This window comes from Poecilia reticulata, chromosome 17 (genome assembly GCF_904066995.2).
Source record: "Poecilia reticulata chromosome 17, P_reticulata-male-v2, whole genome shotgun sequence".
Taxonomy (NCBI): domain Eukaryota; kingdom Metazoa; phylum Chordata; class Actinopteri; order Cyprinodontiformes; family Poeciliidae; genus Poecilia; species Poecilia reticulata.
Window position 1 is genome coordinate 15731422 of NC_088846.1, and position 24497 is coordinate 15755918.

At 38.7% G+C, this 24497-nt stretch overlaps 1 long non-coding RNA gene across 1 annotated transcript; it reads right to left on the reverse strand.

Moving 5' to 3' along the window:
- Positions 1–11837: 11837 nt before the first annotated feature.
- Positions 11838–14178, reverse strand: LOC145548093 (uncharacterized). The gene is made up of 2 exons (XR_014084386.1): positions 13961–14178; positions 11838–13707 (listed from the first exon to the last, which is right to left on the reverse strand). It is a non-coding gene; the product is annotated as an uncharacterized LOC145548093 (long non-coding RNA).
- Between the last annotated feature and the right edge of the window lie 10319 nt (positions 14179–24497).

The following is a 24497-nucleotide window of genomic DNA, read 5'->3' on the forward strand; positions in this document are numbered from 1 at the left end:
TAAATACTGACATCAACTAAGGCCAAAGAGGCCTGCAGCGCTTCAGAGGTTCTGACATCTTTGGAGACCTTTTGAAGGATCTGAGTATGGTTTAGAATGGACCTGGGAATCCTTTCCAGGCTATTTTTGTCTAATTTTAAATGTAATTCTATGATAAAGAAATATAGCAAAAACAGAATAAATCTGTCAGCAGGGCAAATTTTAAAGATAACATCCAGGTGTTGTACCTTTTATTTTAAATGAAACACCTCGCAGTCAACATTTAAAAATGCCAAGAAATAATCTCTGGAGAAAATGCAACTTTCATCCTCATCTACCGGATGCTGTTTCTGTGTCTTGAGTGTTACCCTCTAGAGGAAATGGGGCGGGGGGGGATATGATTGGGAATTTGTTAGCAGGCTTCTATTTTTATGATAATGTCATATATTCTGTTGGGCTTCTCGCTGCTTCTTGAGTCTTCATTTTCTCATCGCCATTTTCTAAACTGAATCAGATGTAAAAACATGACAAAGTTCACTAACTAAAGCAGCATCAAACGTGGAGCGCTGATACCACTATGAACGAAAGTTCCCCTGTCACATGGAATCCTGTCACCATTTAAAAGTCATCTAAAAACCCCCGATGCTTTAAAGAAAAGTTGCTGCAGATGTAGCGGCTGCTTTTCGCCGCTTGTGCCAAACGCCTCGGCGCCTCGACGTAGAACACAAAACCAGCAAAGGACGCCCTCACAGTTTTGTTGAATTCAGTGGTTTTGTTCACCCTATCATGTTTGGAGCAGATTACAGTGTGTCCACACGTCCTTGCTCCCCAGGGTGGCTCCTGCGTGCTTCAGGTATTGTGACCAGGCAGGCGGGCTGGTGGACCTGGGCCCGGGGTGCCTTGGAGAGAAGAGAGGACAGTGGCTGCGTTTGTTTGCCGCTGAAAGGGATTACAGGTCCTGACGGCCATGATTAATCACCCGGAGGCAGACATCTGAATACAGCCGGGGAAAAGGTTCAACTTTTTAATTCATCCCGCACACAATCTATTCACACCAGCTGCTGGCGCTGGTTTCCCTCATCTCCCTGCTCTTTCTTCTTGGTGACCATTGCCTCACGCCGTCTTTCTCTCCCCATTTACGCCACGTGTAATTATCTGGGGACGCAGTTGCTGTAATTGCGGGGGGTGCCTGGACAGCGCTCTATTTTTATTGGAGATGGGTTTCTTTCTTTCTTTGTGGGAGAACAGTTAATTGACTTTGTTAATGCTTTTGGGGATCAGTGATTTCTCAACAACAAATGACCTTTATGGAGCTCAGCAGCACATATTGTTTACTGTGTGTGTCCGTGCGTGCACAGATGTGTGTTGCTCCGCCCTGACCTTTTCTTGTGTCGTGTGTGTGTGTGTGTGTGCACAGGCAGAGAAATATTTCCCCCCTCAAAGATCCTTTTTCCAAAACACTTCAAATTCATAAACATCTCTGCGCCGCTTCTGCGCTGAAAGACAGACAGCCCAAATCCTGGGTTTTGAATAAATTTCACATCTCGCCATGTTCATATCCACTCATATGAGCAGGCCTTCTCATTAAGACTCAGCAGGTTATATGATGGTTTTGCTGGAATCCCTGGAGCAAAATGAACAGGGACAGCTACACTGCTTAATGCAAGGTAGCCTAGCAACAGATAGCGGGATGGCGATGGAAACATACCCTCATATTTATGTTTACATGAGAGAATGATTTGTCTGTCAGGCTGATGGATCCTAATGTTCTCCTCTCTCCGGGGCTTTTTCTTGTGCTGCGCGCGGGGCCTGACACTTACCCTGAAGGACAGGCACCACCTTCTCCAACACGCATGAATACTTAATACTGTTAGGCTGCATTTATGCAAAGAATGGAAATGGCACAAGAACATGGGGGGGAAGAGGGCGACTAAAATGCATCAAAACATGACACGGTATGCATTGAAAACACTGAGGGAGGGTGTAGAAAGTGACGGCGGACATAAGAGAAGACGGAGTAGCGTATTGTTTCTTTTTGCCGCGCACTTCTTCTAACAGCATGCAAGTAATAAGATTAGGGCTGAATAGAAAGCAGCCGTTTGGTGTGCATGGCCACCGTTGACAACTGACAATATAAACTCACGTCACTTCCAGCAAGCACAGAGCTATATGATGGAGTCTGTCTTTACTGTATGTCCAGCTCCTCCAGGGACAGACTACATCAACTCAATTAGCCTGGCACAGCCTGAGTATCAGCACCATAGATTAGATTTCCCCCTGCTTTGTTTACCAGAGAGCAGCCCACAGAATAATATCTATAATATTTAGTTTTTTATTTTTTCGCCTCTAAGAAAAATGATGACAGTCGGAGCGTCGATTACAAGCTCCTAGTGTCATGCAGCAGTGGGTGAAAGGCTCGGAGAGATATAAAGAAGTCTTTTTGTTAGCTGATAGGCTCATCCCTGTTCATCCTGGGAACTCGTTTCCATAGTTACATCAATGTTGTTGGAGTGAGAAGATCAGGTATTCCAGCGAGTGATCTTTTACATGAGCGGTGCTCCCTCTTCTATTGATTTCCATCCCTGGCTGAAAAAGAAAAGAAGCAGGCCACTGCACACTGGCTCTGAGATATTGTGGGACCAATAAAAGGGTCAAAATAAACCAGTCAAAACAGAAAGTGGAAAAATCCCCACGAAACGTACTAAACTTTCTCAGGTGTCACGTCCAGTTGGAGTCGGAGGAGGCTGAAAGATCCACAAATCACAAAACGGTGCAGAGCGAAACGTCAAACCAATCGCAGTCTGTAACTGTCAGAGATCGGTGTGTTGTCAGCCACATGCCTGTGCGCTTCCTATGAAATCCCCATAACAGTGTGCTGTAACGCTAATGACTCTGAAAAGAGAGTTAATCACTGCAGCGCGGTTAGCCACATGCTTGCCTCTTGCAGCGTGTTTGGTGTGTTCCAGGGGTTAGCAAAACACTGGCGTAACACATGATCGCTCTTTATGAGGCTGGGGCCTGCAAGAGGGAGAGGGGGCCCACAGACGATGCTAAAAAGACGGTAATGACAGCCATTCACCGCAATCCAATTATGCAAAAGGGAGTCTAAACAATTCCATCATCCCCTAAATTAGATTGTCCTAACGAGATAAAGGCACCAATTAATCCTGAATTAATTTCTACAGCTCATTTTCCCCAGAAAACACTCTAATATGCAAATGCCAATGAGAGACAGGGAGGCATCTTTCTGCAGTGGTTCACAATACCACTGTGTGTTGCTCTCTTTCTTGCAAACTTGGACACATATTGTGAGAAAAAATAAAGGATTTAAAGAAATTTAACAGCTGTGATTTCACACAAAAGACATTAAAACATCATAAAAGTAGACTTTTTAGTAGGCTTCATAGAAGTTAACTCTGCGCATTCTTAAGTAAGCAACATAAGTGTGTATATCCAGTTCAAAAGGTCTGCAAAAATATTAGGTGTTATCTACATTTTATTGATCGGTTGCAATATATTCCTGAGCCTTACTGAACCCAGGGCTGTGCAATATCTCCCCTAATTTACTAGCAGATAAAACCAAAATTACAGCACAGCTGCTACAGCTTCAGGATTTTAGCAAAGCGGAAGTTTAGAAATGACTTGCGACTCTGTTGTAATGTGAGTTAATGTGTTGTCTTAATGGGCCGGCTTTCAGGTTCTGACAACAGAAACTGAAAAATATGGAAATGAGAGGAGCATTATGGGAATTTTGGCTGTATTAAAATACACTATATGTGAGCACTCACTGTAGGAGAGAAGCAAACAAATGTAGAGGGCTGACACCAGCCGATACCAGGCTGAATGCAAATGGCATATGATGACATCACCTGGCAATATTAACCCAATTTTCTGTCCAGGTTTGGGTTGTTTTCCAATGGAAATGTGTCTCCCAACACTCTTTGGAAGTGTGTCTATGCTGGCTGAGCTCCAGTAGGTAGCACATTTGCAAAATGCTAATGTAAAACAGAGGAAAACGTGATATACATATTTTATATGACTCAATACAATGAAACACGTTTAGAATTTCAAACCTGACAGAATTTTATCTCCCCATCAAGTCCTCCCAGCTACTCCACTCAATCTTGGATGCTACTTTAAACCACTATGTTTTTTTTCTCCATTCGTAAAAAAACAACAACACACTATTCCAATAAGAATTGCTGTAATACCAATGCCACACCAGTAGGAGGCAATAACATTAACAACAACAACATTAAAATGCAAATAAAGAGCAACTTGAGCATGATTAAAGCCCAGCACCATTGTTTTGTACTCGAACAGGTTACATTGTTATAGCTCCATATTACATAATCTTGTCATTAACTCATGTCACGTCATGTGATGGAAGTTGCCAGATTGCATAACATATTGTTGCAATAGAGTCACTTCAGAAATATCCAAAAGACGCATTAGTGCAGCAATTTAATAGAAAACAAGTCAGAGGTGACAACTCTCTTATCATGAGAGTCCTGTGCAGGACAAGAAGAAGAGAAGGATGAGAACATGGCAAAAGGCTTGGAAGTGCTCAAAACTATGAAAATTATAATTTGATCAAAGGAGCAGCCACACTGAACAAGTTATCAGACAATTTCATATTGTTTGATATTTTTTCACAGTTCATCTTTGTGTGTCCAGAACTAATTTACATTGAACATTCCCTGTTTATCATTTCACACTAACTTAAACCAAAGCCTTCTCAAGCAGAAGAATATTACAAAACTGGAAAGATTAGAAAGAGCACAAAGAATTTAAATAAATTAAGTAAAATGGAAGAAGAAATGAAGACAAGGGATTTGAATTGATAGTAACACTTTCAGAAAAAAAAAAAAAAATCAAGATTAGAGTATTAGATATGGTATGTATTTTGGTGACAGAAAAGATTTTGTGAAATCATTACAAAATATTGGTGAAACCTGGTTGCATTGGGTCAGAAACATAGAATGAGCATTTGCAAAGAACATTTTACAATCATTGACCCTAAAAATACTTTCTTACCAAAACTGGATGAGTCAGAGCAGCAGCATTCTCTAATAAATACACAAACGCCAACTAGCGTGAAAGGTATTTTTCAAAGGTAAGCTGATATTCTATTAGTTTTGTCAGTTTGTTGTTAAATAAAAAGTTAGGTTTTAAATCAAATAAATCTCTGATACAATAAACCCATAAACACAAACATGTTTCCTCTTTCAAAGACTCAAACTGACAAAGACTGAAATCACACCTGCAGCATTTGTTGCTTCAGTCTTTCAACAAGGTTGTTGTTCAGCTCTTTGTGGTAGTTTTGTCATTCCAAGTAAAATCTTTTTCTTTTCAGTTTTTAAGACTTTTGGCCCTGGATTTTGGACTGAGCAGGTTTGTTTCAAGTTATTATAATGCAGAAAATAACCTCTTAGATTAGCATGTGTTCCTTATTATTGTGGGTGTGAATATGGGCAGGAATGTGGAAACGTGGTTGGGCCAGGAGCCCACAGGAGCTGAAACTTGAGGCTGTGGTTTTAAATTTTGTCTTCTAGAAACTTATTGATATCCCAAACATAAGGAAAGCAATTTAGGTTAGCTGACTAGTTTGCTAATCATAAAAATCTCTGTATAATTTTTTCTTCTTTTTTTTTTTTAAACATGCAACCTTTGGATTTAAGGCAAAAGATGCACACCAGAAGTTTCTAAGGTCCGGCCTTCTCTCATGCAGTGACGTAATTCCTGAGCCAGTCAACGAATGCAGTTTGCACTTGGCGCGGCTTGTTCTACTCCTGAAGTGGTTGCAACAAAACGGGCAAGAATCATATAGGAGCTACTAATGGTGACAAATCTGGGTGGAGCGGACAGAGGCACAACTGGTTCAAGTCACTCCAGTGAAGAAGTGTCTACTGGGTGTTTTTATTGCTCCAACTTGGTAAGTTTTTCAAAGTAGGAAACCTGCAAAGACTCTAGAGCTGAAAGCCAACCAGTGGGAGAACCCACTCTAACAGACAGGACCACTGTTGAAACAGAACTTGAATCTTTCACAAGCCAGGAAAAGAGGTGGATCCACATTTACAGACATGCAAGCTTGTTCTGCCAAAGTTGAACAGTCTGGTTCTGATGAAGCAAAGCATTCTTTTACTGATCTGTTGTGGTGATTCTGGTGCTGGAAACTGACTGTTTAAGGCTTCAATACATTAAATTCCTCCTCCCTTTTTACATCAACCTCTTAGATAAAAATGGATATTGCAACTCAAAACTAGGCCATACGCTTGTTTGTATTCTCCTGAAAGAACATTAAACTCTTGATAACCATTAGATTTTTAATAAGTTCAGTAAGTATCTAAAGACATCTTTATTTTAAATTGACAAATATTTCCTGTCTTCCTTTGTGGTAAAGATCATGAAGTGTAAAGGTCAAAAAGTCATTCTCCAAATAGATTTCTGATTCATTCATTCATTCTGCTTAATCTGACCACAGTAATTATCTTAAAAAAAAGATTATTTTTTTATCTCAGAATCACTGATAAAAGTGTCAGCTGAGCTGGTTTAGGTTGCGACACGTATGCAGTTAATGAAAACTTATGGTCTCCAGTAACCACTGAAGCTTATAAAAATCTGTTCATTGGAAAACAAAGCAATTAAAATATATTTTTTCATCATAATCATCATTATCATTTGAACAGTCTTAATTGTCTAGCTGCCAGCTGTCTTGAATCTGTATAATTGAGTGATCTGACATATTCTCTTGATAATGTCTCAGATGCTGAAATCTTGCACAATGAAAAATCTTTCTTTTTACTCTAAGCCTTTAAGATTTTAACTGTTACAATACATCATTTGCAAAATGATTTAGTATAAGTTTAAGTTGTTCCTACACTAACGTATAAATGTAGACGTTTCTAGTCGTTTTATCATGCCAGATGTCTGTATTTATCTGGTCTGGTTCCGGGTTTTGCTGTATTTTATTGATCAGCACCACCTGTGCATGCTCCCCCACCCCTGACAGTGCTGACAGAAAACAACCAGGCTGTCAGTTGCCAGGCAATATTCACAACCACTGGCCCACATCAGCTAATTACCAGCAGAAATCACGTATTGACAGATGGGCCTATGCATATTGATCGGCCAGCACTGCCACGTTCTAAATCACCAAACGCTAATGAATCATTTTCCGTTTGGGAGAGAAGGGGGAAAAAAAAAAAAAAAGCATCGGTCTTCCGCCTGACATCGTACCTGCATTGCATAAAGCACATAACGTGGATACACACCCATCAACCTGAACTCCCCCAAGACTGCTCATATACAAACACCTAGAAGCTCTCTGTGTGTGTCTCATCTCTCTGTCTGTCTCCCTCCATTTTTCTCACCTCTGCCATCCCTCCCTGCGTGTTACATGGCAGTTATTTTTCATGGCGGCTGGCCGGTGGAGGCAGTAAATACCCCTCTCCTCAGACTGCGGACCCAGAGTGACCCTGCAACCCTTTCTGTCTCTGATGCCTCTCCCAAGGTCTCTCATTTCAAGGTCCCTGTGATGCAGCGCTCCGGTAGCAGCGTACACCCTGTAATTCACCAGCCTGCTAGATCGCCTGCCAGGAGCTATTGATTTTTGTTTCCCCAATCTCCAAGAGAGAGGGAAAGAAAAGATTAAAAACACTTTGTCAGTTTGGTAGGGAATAAGAATTCTGCACAGAGGGATACCTAGGAGGGCATGGGGTCAGGGCTGAGATACTGTACATCTTAATGGCTTTAACTATTTCTACACCAAAAATATCTCTGTCTCCATCTTTCCTTTTCGTACTTTATTGTGCCAAGGATAATTAAAAGATGAACAAGAAGGTATTGATGACCTCTGCTTGCTTTACGTGCAAAACGCAGCCCAAATAAAAATAATAAAACATGTTTGAATACTGACACTGACATGAAATGCTGGCCAGAAGATTATATACACCTACTTGGCATTAATGTATTATTAATTATGTTGCAACATGTTTGAGACTACACGTACAGGCTTTTAATATTTAAATATTTGTACATAAGTTGGTCAGCAACATGCAGGGAAACCAAGTGCTTTTCAAAGCCATCAACAGGTCCTGGCATAAATTTGTCTGAAAATGTTAACACTTGACACACTTGATGGCACTTGATAAAATGTAATGCTTCAGTCGTTGACTGTGTGTTCTTTGACTCTGTGTTTTTGTGTTTTTATGATGTAAAGCACTTTGAGCTGCCTTGTTGCTGATTGGTACTATACAGATATGACTTGACTTGAATACTTGGCACCTCTTTCTGCTAGAAGAAATCATTTAAATGAATTTTAAGCTTAAAAGTGTAGTCCCAATTAAGTCCAAAATTATTCATACCCGAGATGGATTTAATCTTCAGTATATGATTAGTATACTTTATGCATATTGTCAAGTTTTTAATGTATAATTTTTAAGCTTTTATTAATACAAATCAGCATTAAATGATACCTTTACTTTACTTTATTGACTGTGACAAGTTGCAATAAAATTACAACAATGCAATAACAATAAACGGTCCAAGGAGTCGGTAGAAGTATAAACTAATTAAAACCCACCCCTTCTTCAGCAACATCAGAAAATAATGTCATATTGTTTATATGTCTTAAATAAGTTCATCTTCTTTCTACTTTACTACTTGATTAGTGCAATACATTCAATAATATGTTAATAATAGATAGAATAGTTTTAACTACAAAATATTGTTAATGTTGATGCCAACAGTGACGTAACAACAACAACATAATACATCAAGACAGTTTCTCATATTAAGTATAAACTATTTCCTCATACAAAAGTTTCACCAAAAAAAGTCTTAAAATGTACTGATTTTGAATGTTGCATTGCATGATTTTCAGCTGCATTCATGCATAAAGCTTAATGGACACAATCTGATCATTTAAAGTACATTACAAGTGTAACGTTGGTCTCCCTCATGGTGTCAAAACGATAAGAAGGTTTCTGTTGGTTGCACGGGACATTCTCCATGAATGGGGTTTGTTTCAATGCAATCCACAGATGCCTGGACTGGTTCGTTTCTGGGGAACTTGTAGGCCAAGCAACGCCTTCACCTCCTTGTTTTGTTTGTCTTGATATTCATGGGCATCCTGCTGCGGAGGGCCACCACCATTGAGCTTTGTTTTTTGACAGCATTAATGTTAAGGCAGGATACGTGTGCTAAAGCCACTTAAAGGTTTGAAGAAAAGTGCCATTTTCTGTTCTCGGTCAAAACCATAATTAGAATGATAAACGTAGAAAGAACTGTTGCCTCATCTAATTATACAGTGAAGCTTTGACACTTTATGTTATCCAGTTTTCATTTATTCTGAATACAATTTTCTCAATCTCCCCCCAAAAATACGAATTGACTAACAGAACAGTGCAACATTGTTATGGATAAATGATTCTGTGTTTTTCCCTTGTCTCTTTTACTTGCTTTCATGCTCGCATACACACGTGCACGCACATGCACATGCATACAAGGATAAGGAAATGGCTTAATTGGGGAACGCCCTGTTTAGGGTGTAGCTGAGACAGAGACCTAGAAAAGCTACAGGAAACTGTTGACCGGGGCTTTTTTTGTGTTTCCCATAACGCATGGCGACGGACCAGTGCTGAACCAGTAATGGTAAACTACTTCTCTGTTATTGCAAAACAATGTTATCACTTATTTGGCCTAAATAAGTTGGACTGAGGATTTTAACTCATCGAGAAGATCCCTCCTAAGTAAAAAGTCCAGGACAACAACATCATAATAATACCACAATTACCTTTCTTGAGCTAAGATTCTTTGAACCATGTTTCGCTTTTACTTCACCGACTGGTTGTAATTCTTTTTTTTGTCAGCATGTGGTGCTGTTGTTACAGAGAGGTCTAAAATTGCCGGAAGCAGAAAAAAAACCCTTTTATTTATATACCGCGGCACTCTAACTGGTAAAACGGAAGAGAAGGACATTTTTTGTGAGCCGAGACCTGTTGCAGAAGACGACTTTATGGCCACATGAGCGAAGAATCCAGATGTTCGTTAATTAATGTTTGAACTGAATTATTTTCCGTGGACAAAGCTGCAGAGATGATGCTAATGTTATGTTTTTCTGTTTGTCTTCTTCTAGAGGTGCCACTGCCGTTTGTCATACGCCGTTGTTAGATTTCAGCTTTTATGTGAAGCTCCGTTGCTACTCTGTTGAGTGCTAACAGCGTTGTTAGCCCGCCATTTTACTGAAGCTAAGGCTTTCTACTGATAAAATACGGATCATTCATTTCTCCATATATTGAACCTCGTTCTTTTCATTTTTTGCAATTCAGAGGTAAAAGTGTTTTTTTTTTTTAAATAAAGTACCCCTTTTATTTGAAGCTCCGTGTGCTGTATTAATCCCGGCTTCGCAAGTATCTCTTGTGTTACTGAAAATGCACAGATGAATTTTCTAATTGAGCAGCTAAAACCCCTTAACTACTTTGGGTTGTACTTTAGCTCTTACTTACACTTCTTCGCCAAATTTAGCTTCATAAAAACAGTGTAGCATTGCCAACAATCAGCCAGACCAACAGACGGATGAAAGTGATCTCATACCTCTGCACTGGCTCCAGGCTTAGCCAAGTACACCTCGCTGCAGCATGCAGAAAGGGGCGGGGACGGACCACTGTCAGCCTCTTACCTTATATGGAAATGGGACCATTGCAATCCGGAAGTGAAGGGGGCGCTAGTGGCGCTATTTCCTGTACCAGCCGCATTAATAATAATAATAATAATAATAATAATAATAATAATAATAATAATAATAATAATAATAATAATAGAAATAAAAATGTAACGTGGTATGTCCCTTTAAAAAATAATTAAAACTATTGTTTTTAATGTTAAAATTACATTAGTAATAAAAAAATTAAAACAAGCAACAATAATGAATTATTATGTATATGTATTTATCTATTGTCACCCAATCTAGCTGAAACAAAAGGCTTAAAAATATTTAGGAACACATTTATCCATCCATTAATTATCATACACGCACGCATGACCCTGGGCAGATCACCAGTCCATCCTAGATTAAGAAAACAGATACCAAATACTTCAAGAACGCTGTAGTTCAATTAATAGATTGTGATGTAGTGAAACGTACTCTTATAATAAATAAATTTAAATCTAAAATATAACTAGTGCCAAAAACTATTATGCTTGGTTGCAGGTGAGCTCAACTATTGTCATTGTTTACCATAAAGTCTCATTGGAAACCTTTCCTGTAAGGACTCCAGCTTAACCAGTAATCTGATAAAAGACACTGGACTGGTGTCCCACTATTCAATTTAGAAATTCTATATCAACTCTACCAGTTGTATTTGATTCACAAACTGCGCTCAAATATTCAATTGTTGCAAAACCCAGAGAGACTTTTGTAAAACTTTAAATGTAGCTTCAAACTGGAAACACTCAGAGAAAGTAGGTTTTAGAAAGTTTAATGACAAGAGAATGATCCACTGTGGATTAATCATTGTTTCTGTATGAAAAGCTTCTTTGAAGTCACCAGATAAATAAATCAGGCTTATGTGTACATTCTAACGCTCTTCAATTCAGCCAATCAGCTCATCATGCGCCTCCGTCTCAGCCTATCGGCGCCGGTCTCCTCATCTTCTTGAATTACCCTTCATAAAGTCCGGCTTGATGTGAACAACTGCTCCTCACCCGAGTTTCCATCACCTCCACCCGGTCTCCACCGTCGCTCAGCATACCTTTAATCTTTGTATTATGGTATGTTTCTAACTGAACATGTTTCTGTATTTGGTTGCTTTATTTAAATAAAAACTGTTGATTCTGATTGCTAAAACATAAACGACTGAGGTTTGCAAAGACAATTTTTATTTCTTCCAGTCATTGTTAAAGTATATGAAACGTTACACATGAAATACTGAAAGGTATTATCTTTGCTTGTATTTCAAAATTTTAAAACAAGGTTATCCAATTGTTAAACAATGCTGTTACAATATATTTACAACTACTTTATTGGTTCTACTTTCTCTTTAATATATTAGAGCCACAATGTTACTTTTCCTGGAAACAACAGTTCTACCAAAAAACTAAATAATATAAATCAACTGAACTACAACAAAAGGAACACTAAAAAATTTACATAATGTTTAAAGAACACATTGTGAAAAACTAAAGGATGACAGAACAAATCCAAATGTCAGCAGAACAAATTTACAAAGATGTCACCAAAAAAGAACAATGTGTGACAACTGAAATGTGTGAAAGACTGTGGAAAACAACTATTATTCTCCTTCTGAGCGGACAGGAGCTTGTGTTCCCTGCATGTTGGTAGCTGCTGGCTGGACAGGAGTCTGTGCTAATACACAGCTGGACACCATGTCAAAAGTCATTGTGTGGTTCACTAAATGATTCACAAACCTATCCCTTCTGTCAATGGTTAAAAAACAGTAGGGGCAATGAAAGTGAGATGTGACTCTAAAGGGTCGGCCACATCTGAAGATTTGGAATTCTGCAGTGACAAAATAAAAGAAGATAATTAAAACAACATCTATTTAAACAAGAAATGGTTCATTCCCACTAAAAATAGAGCAACGACACAGTGTAATAGCTACAAACATAAAACAAAAATGTTATAACACATCAGTATATATATATCTATATATCTATATAGATATATATATATAGGCCCCGACCTTTCTGCATGGAGTCTCCATGTTCTCCCTGTGCATGGTGGGTTTTCTCCGGGTTCTCCGGTTTCCTCCCACAGTCCAAAAACATGACTGTCAGGTTAATTGGTCTCTCTAAATTGTCCCTAGGTGTGAGTGTGTGTGTGCATGGTTATTTGTCCTGTGTGTCTCTGTGTTGCCCTGCAACAGACTGGCGACCTGTCCAGGGTGACCCCTGACCCCGCCTCTCGCCCGGAACGCCAGCTGGATATTGACACCAGCAACTCCCGACCCCACTACACAAGGGTGTAAGAAAATGGATGGATGGATGGATGGATATATACATACACGAACTATTTTGTCATATGTTATACTCTTATTTGAGTAGATTTTGTTGATATGCAACCTAATGCGAGTTACTTCACAGAATGAAGAGCATATTTTAACCCATAAAAAACACGACACACAGGTTTCTTCTAACCTTTATTTGTTGACTTATATTAATATTTTTAATTTCCATTTTTAAAATAACTATCAGTGCACATACCTTCATTTTAATTCATGTCTGCAGAAATAAATGGGTAATATTACACTGCACATTATGATCAGTAAAACCGTACTTAATAGTAGATATATCACCTAATACTGTTACTCTTACTAGTGTTTTTTGCAGTTATTTACTACTATAAATATATGAAGTAGAGGGAACTACACCCACCTATGATGGCAGCTTTTAGTTTATAAAAAGTGTTAGACTTTCCAGAAATGTTGGCGTGCAAAAACATATTTCAAAAAGGATTAACCTTTTTCTAGTCTTTTTTATGAAAAAAAAAAACAACTACAAAACTGTTAAGAAGGTAAATAAATAAATGATAGTGTAAGTGTAGCTTTACATACCGTTATGTTGAACCGTAGCAGTTCTTGTTATGTGATTCTGTACCTTGAACGACTCATCGGCTTTGTATGAGCAAAGAGGACAGAAATATCCGTCATTCGTGCAATACGGAATAATCTTCTCTCCGTTACGAATGTTACAAATAGAAACGTGGATCTGTTAAATAAAATAAAAAAACAAAGTTTGAGCATAAAATACACTTATCAATTATACATTTTATTTACTTTTCTATTTTTATCTAATGGTGCCCTGCAGGGAAATAATTAGCTATGCTACATGCTAAATTTAACCTTACCTTCTATGAATTACGCATTTCAATAGTCTACAGCTGTTTATTATATGCTCAACGTCATCTAGAAAAGCGTATTGATTTACTATGTGATAAAAATTTTAAAGAAGGTAAAAATACCTTTTGCTGACTTTGCGCCTTTTCCATTTTGGATCGTGTGCCGAACACATGAACCCTCTCAAACTTCTTTCAAACCCGCTTCTTTAAGGTATTTATACTAGAAATTAGGAAAATAGCGCCCCCTTCACTTCCGGAGTGCAATGGTCCCATTTCCATATAAGGTATGAGGCTGACAGTGGTCCGTCCCCGCCCCTTTCTGCATGCTGCAGCGAGGACCTTCTCGGCTTAGCTGAGGAAAAAGGAAATGACTATGTACCTTTATTGCTCCAAATTAGATTAGAGCCTGAAAGCACCAGATTGCTGTTCTGCATGTAAACGTAGTGTCTTGTCGTGAGTAGACTTTTTAAACATTTCTGACGATTGTTTCTTCTTCCAAAAATGAGTGGGATGATGAATTGAAAACCCATGTGCTCTGAGTTCTGCAGTGTCTCATTTGAATCATTTGGGGAAAACCTTCACACTCGCGACGACGCCCGGTCAAACGCAGTCATGCTAATGTGATGCCAATACATTACCCCATCAGATTGTGTTATGCATGGACGACTCTCATCATTTCACCGTAACTTTCAGCTAAATGTGGAGAATGTTTTTCCTCAGATATTAGGTTTTGGTAATGGTGCCTTTCAGGGCCACTCTATTTTCCAGAATGAAATATTCATTCATTGGCGAGGACAGTCTTAGAGGAAGTCTGTCTGAAATGTGAATTCAAGGTTCCAGCAGACATTTCTTCAATATTTGATAGGCCATCATAGCTCTGTGTTTAATACTGTGCACTGGTTCCAAATGCTCGTTTTGTCTGTTTCACTTATTTCTCTGTTTATTTTGGTTACACTTAACTAAATGAGACATTAAATTAGAATGTGGGCAAATAGACCTTCCAGGAAGACTTGTTTACATATGTTGCTGAAATTTCTGGGTCACAAATCACTCTTTTTCTTGATTTGTCTCTTCCTTTTCAACAGGTTCACATCTCCTAAGTTGTTGTGCAAAGCCATCAGCAAGTGTGCACCAAATCAGCTTGATCGCTTGCCAAAAAGGAGATAAAAGGCTCGGAGGTGGGCACAATAATCCAAAGAGAGCGGGTGGTCTGCTTCGAGGCATAGCGTTTTATTCTCTCATGCATATTCACTTCTAAGCCTCCGAGTATGCAGATTAGTCTTGTTTGAACAGTGATCTCTCCAACCAAATCCAAGTTGTTTTTCTTTTCTCTACCTTCTTCTTTTCTTTTTCGCTCTCGATGCACCCTGCTGTGCTGGAGTGCTGGCACAAAGGATGTTACGTGCAAGGTTGTGCATGTGTATGGGGGGAAGGGGGTGGTGATTTTTTTTGCTTCAGTTTTTTTTTCTTTTTTTATTTTACTCGTTTGCAAGTTTGGGGGCAGCCCGTTTCTGAGCATGCACGCATGGATGAATGGTTGGCTTCGTGTCCATGTGTGTCTGCGTTGTATGTGTGTAGGTATCCGCCTGCCAGACACATGGCTTTGTCTAGTCCTGGCACTGTCCTCGGCTCAGCAGATGTTTTCCTTTTTTATCATCCTCCACTTGAACGGTGCTCTTTGAGGTTTAGGGAATTTGTGTTGCTGACATTCAACTTGCAGTGTTGTTTTCTCTTGATTTTTTTAAAAAATTTTTTTAAAGAAACAATAAGCTCCTCAAAGCCTTGTTTTGATTTCCATGTAGAACAAGCACATGTGTGAAATCAAGGCTTCTCTCAGCAAAAGCACCCCCTGTTTTTAACGTTGAAATATTGCTCTTGTGTTGCATTTCTATAAAATGTACTCTCTTTATGTAGATTAATAATAATAATGATTCCATTACCCATCAATATATGTGGTCTCTATGTCTGCTAGTGTGCCACTTTTTATTGGCCCATTTTTTTAAAAGAAACTAAGCCAAAATAGAAACTGAATGTGCATACATTGGGTTCAGGTGTAACATTGCTGCATGCAATGTTACCAAAGACTGAAGTAACTATTCTTTTATATGTTTCAGATAGACCTAATGTTGGACGTTTTCTTTCATATTCATACTGATTACACTTTCTAGAACATCCCTCCATTGTCTGTTCCTGCTTATTCTCGCAGGGTCATGGAGGGGCTGATGTCTTTCTCCAGGGGTCACTGGACAAGAAGCACGGTACGCCCTGGACAGGTCGGTACTTCATCACAGGGCAACACAGAGAAATGCAGAACAAAAAACCATTAACACACACACATAGTTAATTAAGGGAAATTTAGAGAGACTAGTTAACCTAACAGCCATGTTCTTGGTCAGAAAAAGGAAGCCAGAGTACCCAGAGAGAACCCACACATGCACAGGGAGAACATTCAACCATTCACAAAGATCACAAGCAGGGATTTGAACCCAGAACCTTCTTGTTCATCAGTATCACCAACTACACCACTGTGCAGCCCTTTAAAAAAAAAAGTTGTTAAATATTAAAATTTTTATTTTATTTTTTTATCTAAAAAAAAAATCTAATTTGATGGTACTAGCTTTCTTTAACTTTAACTATATGGAGTGACCTTTAGTAATAAAGGCAACATTGCTCAATGGTAAAGACACTGTTGTTCATTTTCATTTCCAGTCAAAGGATGCTAGCCTTGGTTGGGCAAATTGTAAGAAAGTATGGCTGAGCATCATGTGTAGTTAATGACACACGGTTATCTGATCAACTGCATCGCACCTGGTGCTGAACTGAGAATCTCTTTTTCATGGATATTAAATCTTATTTCACGATTTGTTGCTTAGGTAAGTATTTCCACTGGTCAACCCCAAACTGAACTGATTGATATCATTCAAAATGAAACATTTCTGGACACCTTAACCATGCATAATAGCCCTTCCCTATGGTTACATTGTTAGATCATGCATACAGAAACTTAATGAAAACAATGTAACACAGTGCAAGCACTACACAGTGAGTTGGGGAAAAAAAAATTGCACACACAAAAATGTTGTTGATTCTTGGAAATGAAGCATTTTTGTACAAGGATAGGCCTAAAAGTTGTGAACGACTGGTCTCTTGATGGCATGTTTGCGACCTCGCGCTGTTACAGGTATACACTGATGCTTGATCAAAACGCAAGCCCGAAATGTCACGATTGAAAACCAGTTCACTACATCGCCGCTCCCGCCTCCATAAAATTAAATCAAGCTGTCACCTGGTCAGCGCCACCACCCACCAAACACACACAAACACATCAGCAGACACACTGCCTTCAACTAACACAGAGAGCTGTCAAATAAAGCAACACTTGTAATTATGGGCGGGGGCGAAATTCAGATTTATTTATTCCAAAATGAAGCCTGCCGATCGACGGAGGGACAGCTCTCCTCCATCTGTCATCGTTGAAGCCACACGCGTCTGACACAAGGATTCATTCGTCTTGTCGTCTTTGACAGTCAGATTTTCCCGGCGCACTCCCACCAAGAGTCGCGCGGGATTTTTTGGAGGCAGTCTAAAAGAGAAAACACTCTGTGACAAGGAGTAGGCTCTTTATGAATGCAAATGAGTCTGGGAAAATTCAAAGAGCAGCGAGCAGGCTCCGAGGCTCCGGCATCCGTCACATCTCCCCCCACCAGGCGCTACCCACGCTTTGCCAAGAGGTCCAAGGGCTTACATGGGGCCCTACAGCAAGAGCAGAGATACTCATGGAAATCCTTTAGCCGACACACACAGCAAGAATCACCAGTGACTGGTATTTTCATGAAAATCAGAAGCTTACTATTTTTACATGCCATGCACAGAATGGCTGCTGGGCTTTTGGTTTTATTATAAACCATTCATCTCCTCATCCCTCTCTCTGTGTGGATATGTGGTTTGAGGATGCATCACTTGTATCACTCGACATTTGGCTCCCCTTTTTATTATGTTCCAAGGATAGTAAGTCAAATGCTATGTGACAGGTCAACCCTTTCACATCAGTCATCCTTCACCCCAACCCAGCCTCAGCTGCACAGAGACGCACTGGCATCCTCCACACCAGAAACATGAATAAAAGTGCCGCTTGGAGGTTTGTGAAACCTTCAGTTCAGTAAACCTCACCTACAGCGTGAGATTCATTGAATATTTCATATCGGCGAGTATGCAAATCTCTTGGATTTGCACAGAATGACAATTGCGAGAATAACACAATGTTTTCTTTCAACAATTGACTTTTTTTTTTTTTTTTAAATCTTCACTAACTGTTTGTAGAAGTTTGCTGTGAAACTTCAGGCTGGGAAATGTTACAAAACAGTTAGAATGTTTCCACACCACCACCAATCAACAGTCCAAATAATTGGGCAAATACAAATATTACTAAATCTAGAAATTCACTTACTTGTCAGCCTTGTGTTTGGCAATGGGGACATAGGAAATAATTTGAACTTGTTCAACACTGTAATACCAACAACATTCATACGGTCTTCTCTAAATACAACTGATCAACTGTTGACGCTCCAGACATGACAACGTAAACTAGGCAACCATGATTCTAAAGTCGGGATGAGACAGATGCTTGGAATTATCTCAAGAATAATTGGAATCTTCCCTTAAAGTATTGAGGGGAAAATCAGAGCTCGCGTTCAAAAATTGTTGTTGCGTACATACCACTGCATTTTTAGCTGCAGTTATTAACATGCTATACTAGTAGTACGCAACCTCTGCTGGTAAATGTGTAAGCCCAGCATTTTAGTGCATCAAATGCGTATAAAGACATTATTTGTTGTATCTGAGCCAGTAGTTTTTCTGAACAATATTGAACAAATTCCACTGATCCCCCCTCCCCCCCCCCCTTGTTTTTAACTGGAAACTGGTGTGAATTCCTTTCCAGATGGACTGGATTGTACTACTCTTGCATTGCACAAGTCACACTGTGTGATGACACAGTTGTTGTGACCATTGCCTTGTAGAATTAAGGTTCTGGGACCCGGGAACTTTATGCACAGAGTTTGCATGTTCTACTGGATTTTCTTTGGGTACTAAGACAAACATTAGGTTAGTCAGTCTGCTGCATTTGTATTTAAGTATGAGTGTGATTGCACGGTTTGTCCTGTTTCAGTCTCAGCAATGGATTGACATTTGTGTCCAGGATGTATGTACTCTGCCTGTATAGATGGATGGATTATGGTAATTTTACGTTTTGTTGTCTTATAAATATGTTTTGCATGGTTTTATCTTATTGCAGAGTGATTTAGTATGACTTTCATGGTTTTAGATATGCTAAATACATAATACCTAGCACTGACACAGAAATGCGTTTTGGAGTGTTGTTTAATAGTCAAACAACAGTATTGTCTTTTTCACTTTATTTGAATAATACTGCAGGTCAGGAGTTTGTTTGTGTCTGAACAGTTCAACTGCTCAGATAGGGGGGAAAAAAGCAGCTGAGACAAAAGGTGATTCTGTTCATTTGTTAGTCCATCTATGTTTCATCAGTGATCCTCACCTATGGATGGATTTGTTGATGGTTACTCCCAGAAGAAAGGAGAAAACTCATGATTTGTTTATCACAACCTTGGAAAATAAGTATAAATATAAATATGACTGAAATCTGTTCTTCATACAGAAATCTTCATCCACATATTTTTCATACATACATATCATTTACACATCTTAAATAAACAATTTCTTTAAATGCAAAGCTGAATTGAGAGGAGGACGGCTGGGGAGGCGGATTTCAGTTTCATTTTGCAAGAGTTGAGAAGTAGATGGCCAGCCACAGCAAAGTAAGTGTATGGAAATGCTGACTCGGCTGCTGTCGCTTAATCTATTTGAGGCTTGATTAAAGTTTAATTCATGCCCATCTCCTAATGCTGGCCGCTGCGTGTGCTCCTCGGCAGTGGGTCAGTGAGTAGTTTCAAGCTGAGCCCAGGTCTTTTCTCTCTGTCTGGGCCCCACTTTATTCATGCCTGAGGGACAACAGGAGCTGCAAACAACTGAATTTTTCATCAAGGTTACTTCCTGGAGAGATGTGCCAGGCAGTCGCTGCTTTCTCCCGAGGTGTGTTCCTGCCTCATACATAACTTACCCTGCTCTGACCTGCAGCTCTCTCTGGGAGGAGCTGTTTGACCCCGCTCCGGCGGCTAGAGTAGGAACTGTGGAGTGTTTTATTAATCCTGAAGTGTCAAGAACCGCTTCCGGTGTAAGTCACGCTTTATCCTTTTATAAACAGCTTAAAATGCATGAATATGCATTTGATACGTGTTATGTTGCAACCACAAATTTCAATTTAGCGTACCTTTTTTTTTTTTCTTTCAGTTTCATTTTACGGAGAAACACAAAGTAGTAAAGTAGAATTAAGGCATACATTCTGCCAAAATATTTTACTAATAAAATTTGAAAACAGTGTGGTGTGCAGTTGGCAGTAAATGTGGAACCACCTTTTGCTGCAACTATGCCTGCAAGTCTTTTTGCTATGTGTCTTAAGCTCAGACATACTAGATGTAGAGAGTGAAGATTAATTTCTTGTTACGGATTATATGCTGGATTTAGGTCTGCCCTTTGATTGACACTTTCCAAGACAATAATAAGCTTTTATCAAAACTATTATTGGCTTTATGTTTAATGTTAGTGTATTCCACTAGAGGGTGATCCCAGTGCAAAGTCTTTTTCAATCTTTGTTTTTTTTTGTTTTTTTTCTTCACCTATTTCCGGTCATCTCTAAGCAACTTCCTGTACCTGATGAAGGAAAGCGTCCCCTCAGTGGGTGATTCTGTCACCGCCATGTGTCACTGTGAGGAGAGTACGTCCAGTTTAATCTGCAGTGATATATTTTTTTTTCACACTTAGAATTTTTGAAAATATGCCAACCTTTTTCACTAATCTGACCAGAGCACCTTCATTCACAAATTGTCCATGTCCCCTAAACAACTTGTGGAAAACTTCTCCCCCATTCCTTTCCACTTTAATTTATTCAAGAAAATAAAAAAAATTCCAAATTTAATTGTAACATTTTTTTAAAACCATGTATTCTTTCCCTCCCACCCCCAACAGATAACTTTTAATTGTTCTGACACAGAAGAACCCAGTAATGCATTAGAATATGGGTTATAATGTAATGAAATGATGGAAAGATGGAGTATGGATATGTTTGCAAAGCGATGTGTATATAATGCTTACATTTTGTTGTTTTCCAGTCATAAATGCCTGATTATGCTCGGCGCATCCTCTTTCTGTTTTCATCAGAGCAGCCTCTCTGGATCCTGGTAAACACAACTCCACAAATTCAACTAGTTTGCGTTTCTGTTGGGAATACCGACATGCTCTGCATTAACATTTTTATTCTCTGAAGAACAACTCTGGAGCTTCTGGAGGAAAAAAACATGCACTATTTATAGGCATATTTTTTACATCAAAATTCATTTGCAATTAAAATCAAATCCCACTTTTTATCAGAATATTAATGCTACAGCAACACATTCTGTTTTAACGGAGAGAAAATATGCAATGTCAAATGATTTTTTTCCCCCCCCTCGCTCATTAAGGGTGCAAGTGCTGCTTTCTCTGAAATACTGCAATCAGAGTCATAAACAAGGTTTTATTTATTCTGCTTGGAGTTTACTTTTCCGCCAACATCCAAGTAGTAAGGTCATTTCTGTTTATTGGCTTACACTGGAATAAATTTGAATCTAAAGTGAAAAGAACGAGCTCTTTAGATCATATTTCACAATAATCAATGCTGTTTTGATTTTTAAATCGGAACTGAGAAGGCAGGGCGAGCGCTTGTTGGAGACGCTTTCACGGATCGGAACCTGAGGGAGCGTCAAAGCTGGGTAAAATGTATAGAGAGATTTCTCATCATGTCTGTAGTGCTTTTTTTTTTTGTGGCACATTTATATCTCTAAAAGACCTACAAGAGAGCCCTTTTCACATCGTGACCCTGCAACACCTAGGAGAAGATAAAGCTGGATGGGGGTTGGACTGTAGACTTCCATTTCAGGGCTGTGCTGCACCGTCTTCCCACTCCTGAGTGTCAGACATTATCACCACCACTACCCTCAACCTCTCCCTGCCCCTTGTGACAATTACTAGCCTACCTCCCTATTCAGCACGTAATGAGAAAACTGACTGATCGATTTCTGTCGGCCCAGTGAAAGAAGGCGCAGGCCGGCCTCTGAGGCACATAACTGCACTGTGTCCACATTATGAACTGGCTTTTAAAAAAAAACAAAAAACAAAAAAAAAAACAGCTATTTGTGAACATTGATGTTGATACTCCTCTTTTTTTAATGATGATAAATGAAAAAAAATGTGTCTTGCAGACAAAATGAACATCCTTATTGCTGCTTATAAACAGTTGAGACATTTCTTTAAGAAAACCTTCAAAAGTTCCCATTAGAGCAGAAATTAGGTCAAATGGGATTACACATTTTTTAACCTTTTTAGATTTTTTAAATATTGAAAATCCTCTGCAGATTTGACATTTAGCATTGGTGGTCAGTTACAGAAACTATTCAACTCTTTATATTCAAGACCCTCATCGTCTCTCCTTCCTATGTCCAGCCTTCGTTAGTCAAAATGCAACCCAACCTCTGACATTGACTCATTGTTGTACAAATGTTTTATTTGTTTGTACTGGACATATGATGTCCAATGTGGCTCCATAGTAGTTTTTTAATAACTTTGGCCTGAAATGAAGTAGGAGAAATTAGTTTTCAAAAATTAAAAGAACTTTTAACACGATAGTCTTGGCATTCTATGTTTATTATCCAATATCTGCATAGAATTTCTAAAACGGACTGTAGCTAACAATGCAATGATTTTGTTGTTGCTTACATTTGTTCCTCACAAATGTATTCATTTTATTTTTTTTAATTTTGTGCTATATTTGCTTTTCTCTTCATTGTAAAAGTCGAAGATTCTAAGAAACTTGTCCAACTTTCTAGTATGTGTTTTATTAAATATTTAAAATCCAAATGCTTAATGGCTTCTAGATTGTATGACAATTGTTGCATTAGAAGCATTTCCTGTCCAGTTTGTGTTTAACAACCCAGTTCCTCTGTTGTGACAGAAAACTCAATCTCCCAAAAAACAATCTTTGATGTCTGGCCGACCTTTAGCGCATGTCTGAATATACCGACGTGTGTTAACATAAAAGCTTTGCATGACTAAATTTACAAACTTTTCAAAAATGACACAGTAATATATACATATTTCATTTATTTGTGAATAGTCTACTAAATGCAAGGTTTCTAAGGCAATGCATATATATTTAATGCATGTATCACCAAATCTATACATCTAAAACAATATGAGTATTATGAAAAAGTTTTTCATATAGATTAACATGTACAGACAAATATTTGACCATGGCTTACAGATAATTAAAGCCTAAAAAAGCTGTGTCCCAGAAAACTTGAATATTGTAAAAAAAAAAAAAATAATAAAAAAAAAGTATTAGAAATGTATGCAAAAGGGGTGGACGAAAAGTTGGGTGAAAAGTTCTTCCTACTTTTCCTTTTCCTTCTCTAAATGTTTGTTTGTGGTTTGGTTAATTTATGTGAAGCAAACAAAAAGGAGAAGGTTATGTTCTTTTTTTTTCTTTTCTCCCTCGTCTTTTTTTCTGCTTTGCTTTCTTTGTGTTATTTCCACTTTCTAAATCCATGAAAACTTGAAACATGCAAAGACAATGACTGAACTTTGATGTGTCCTCATGATTAAGATTAAAAACCAATGTTTTCCATTAAATACACTTTAGTCTCATGAGTACTATATTATTTGTTGCCAACACTTGTTTATATTTTTGTATTTTTTTTCCCAACAAAATATGTTCAGCACATGGACCATGCTGATTAGGCTGAATATCACACTGTGGCTTTCAATAGATTGCGTTCAACTTCATGAATATTGGCTGCATTTGTGGCTCATAAAAGTCCCCCAAAAAAATAAATGATGGCGAAGTGGAAAATACTACATTATTTTGATCATCTTAATGTGACACAGACTCAAACAAATAAACAAATCGAACAAAGTGGGAGGACAGATGAGGTTAATTAACTTACCAGTCACTGACTAACTGCACCTATATGGCCTGTGTCATTTCTTAAAATGACTGCAAACACATCAAGACTTGAGAGCCAGAAGCTTCCAGAAACTCCCAATTAAGAGGATGTGATTGCCAAAAGGTGAGTGGGGGTTCATAATTGACTTTTCCTATAAACCCACAAATATCTCAAAGGACACAATGTCTTTTCAGCTGTTATTTCTAGAAATGCAAACACTCACCTTGTTACATCAAACATGAAAGTTTTTATTTTGGCCAGTCCTTGCTGTTGCTAAAAATGGTCATTGTGAAGTAAAATGGAGCAAGCCTGATTACTCCATTTGTTTATCTCACACATATCTGAACCAGAAAAGGCTTCTGTGCTGCTGCTCAGGATGAGCTGTGACATTCCTTTTACCCAAACAGGCGACCTTGCCATTACTGCCACCTTCTGAAAACACAGAAATGTAACCTGTTTCTATGTTTGACAATTCACTGTGATGCAATATTTGAGGCACAGAAGAAGTGCAGCGAGAGGCGATTGTGTTGTTCCTCCCAGAAAAAGTCTCC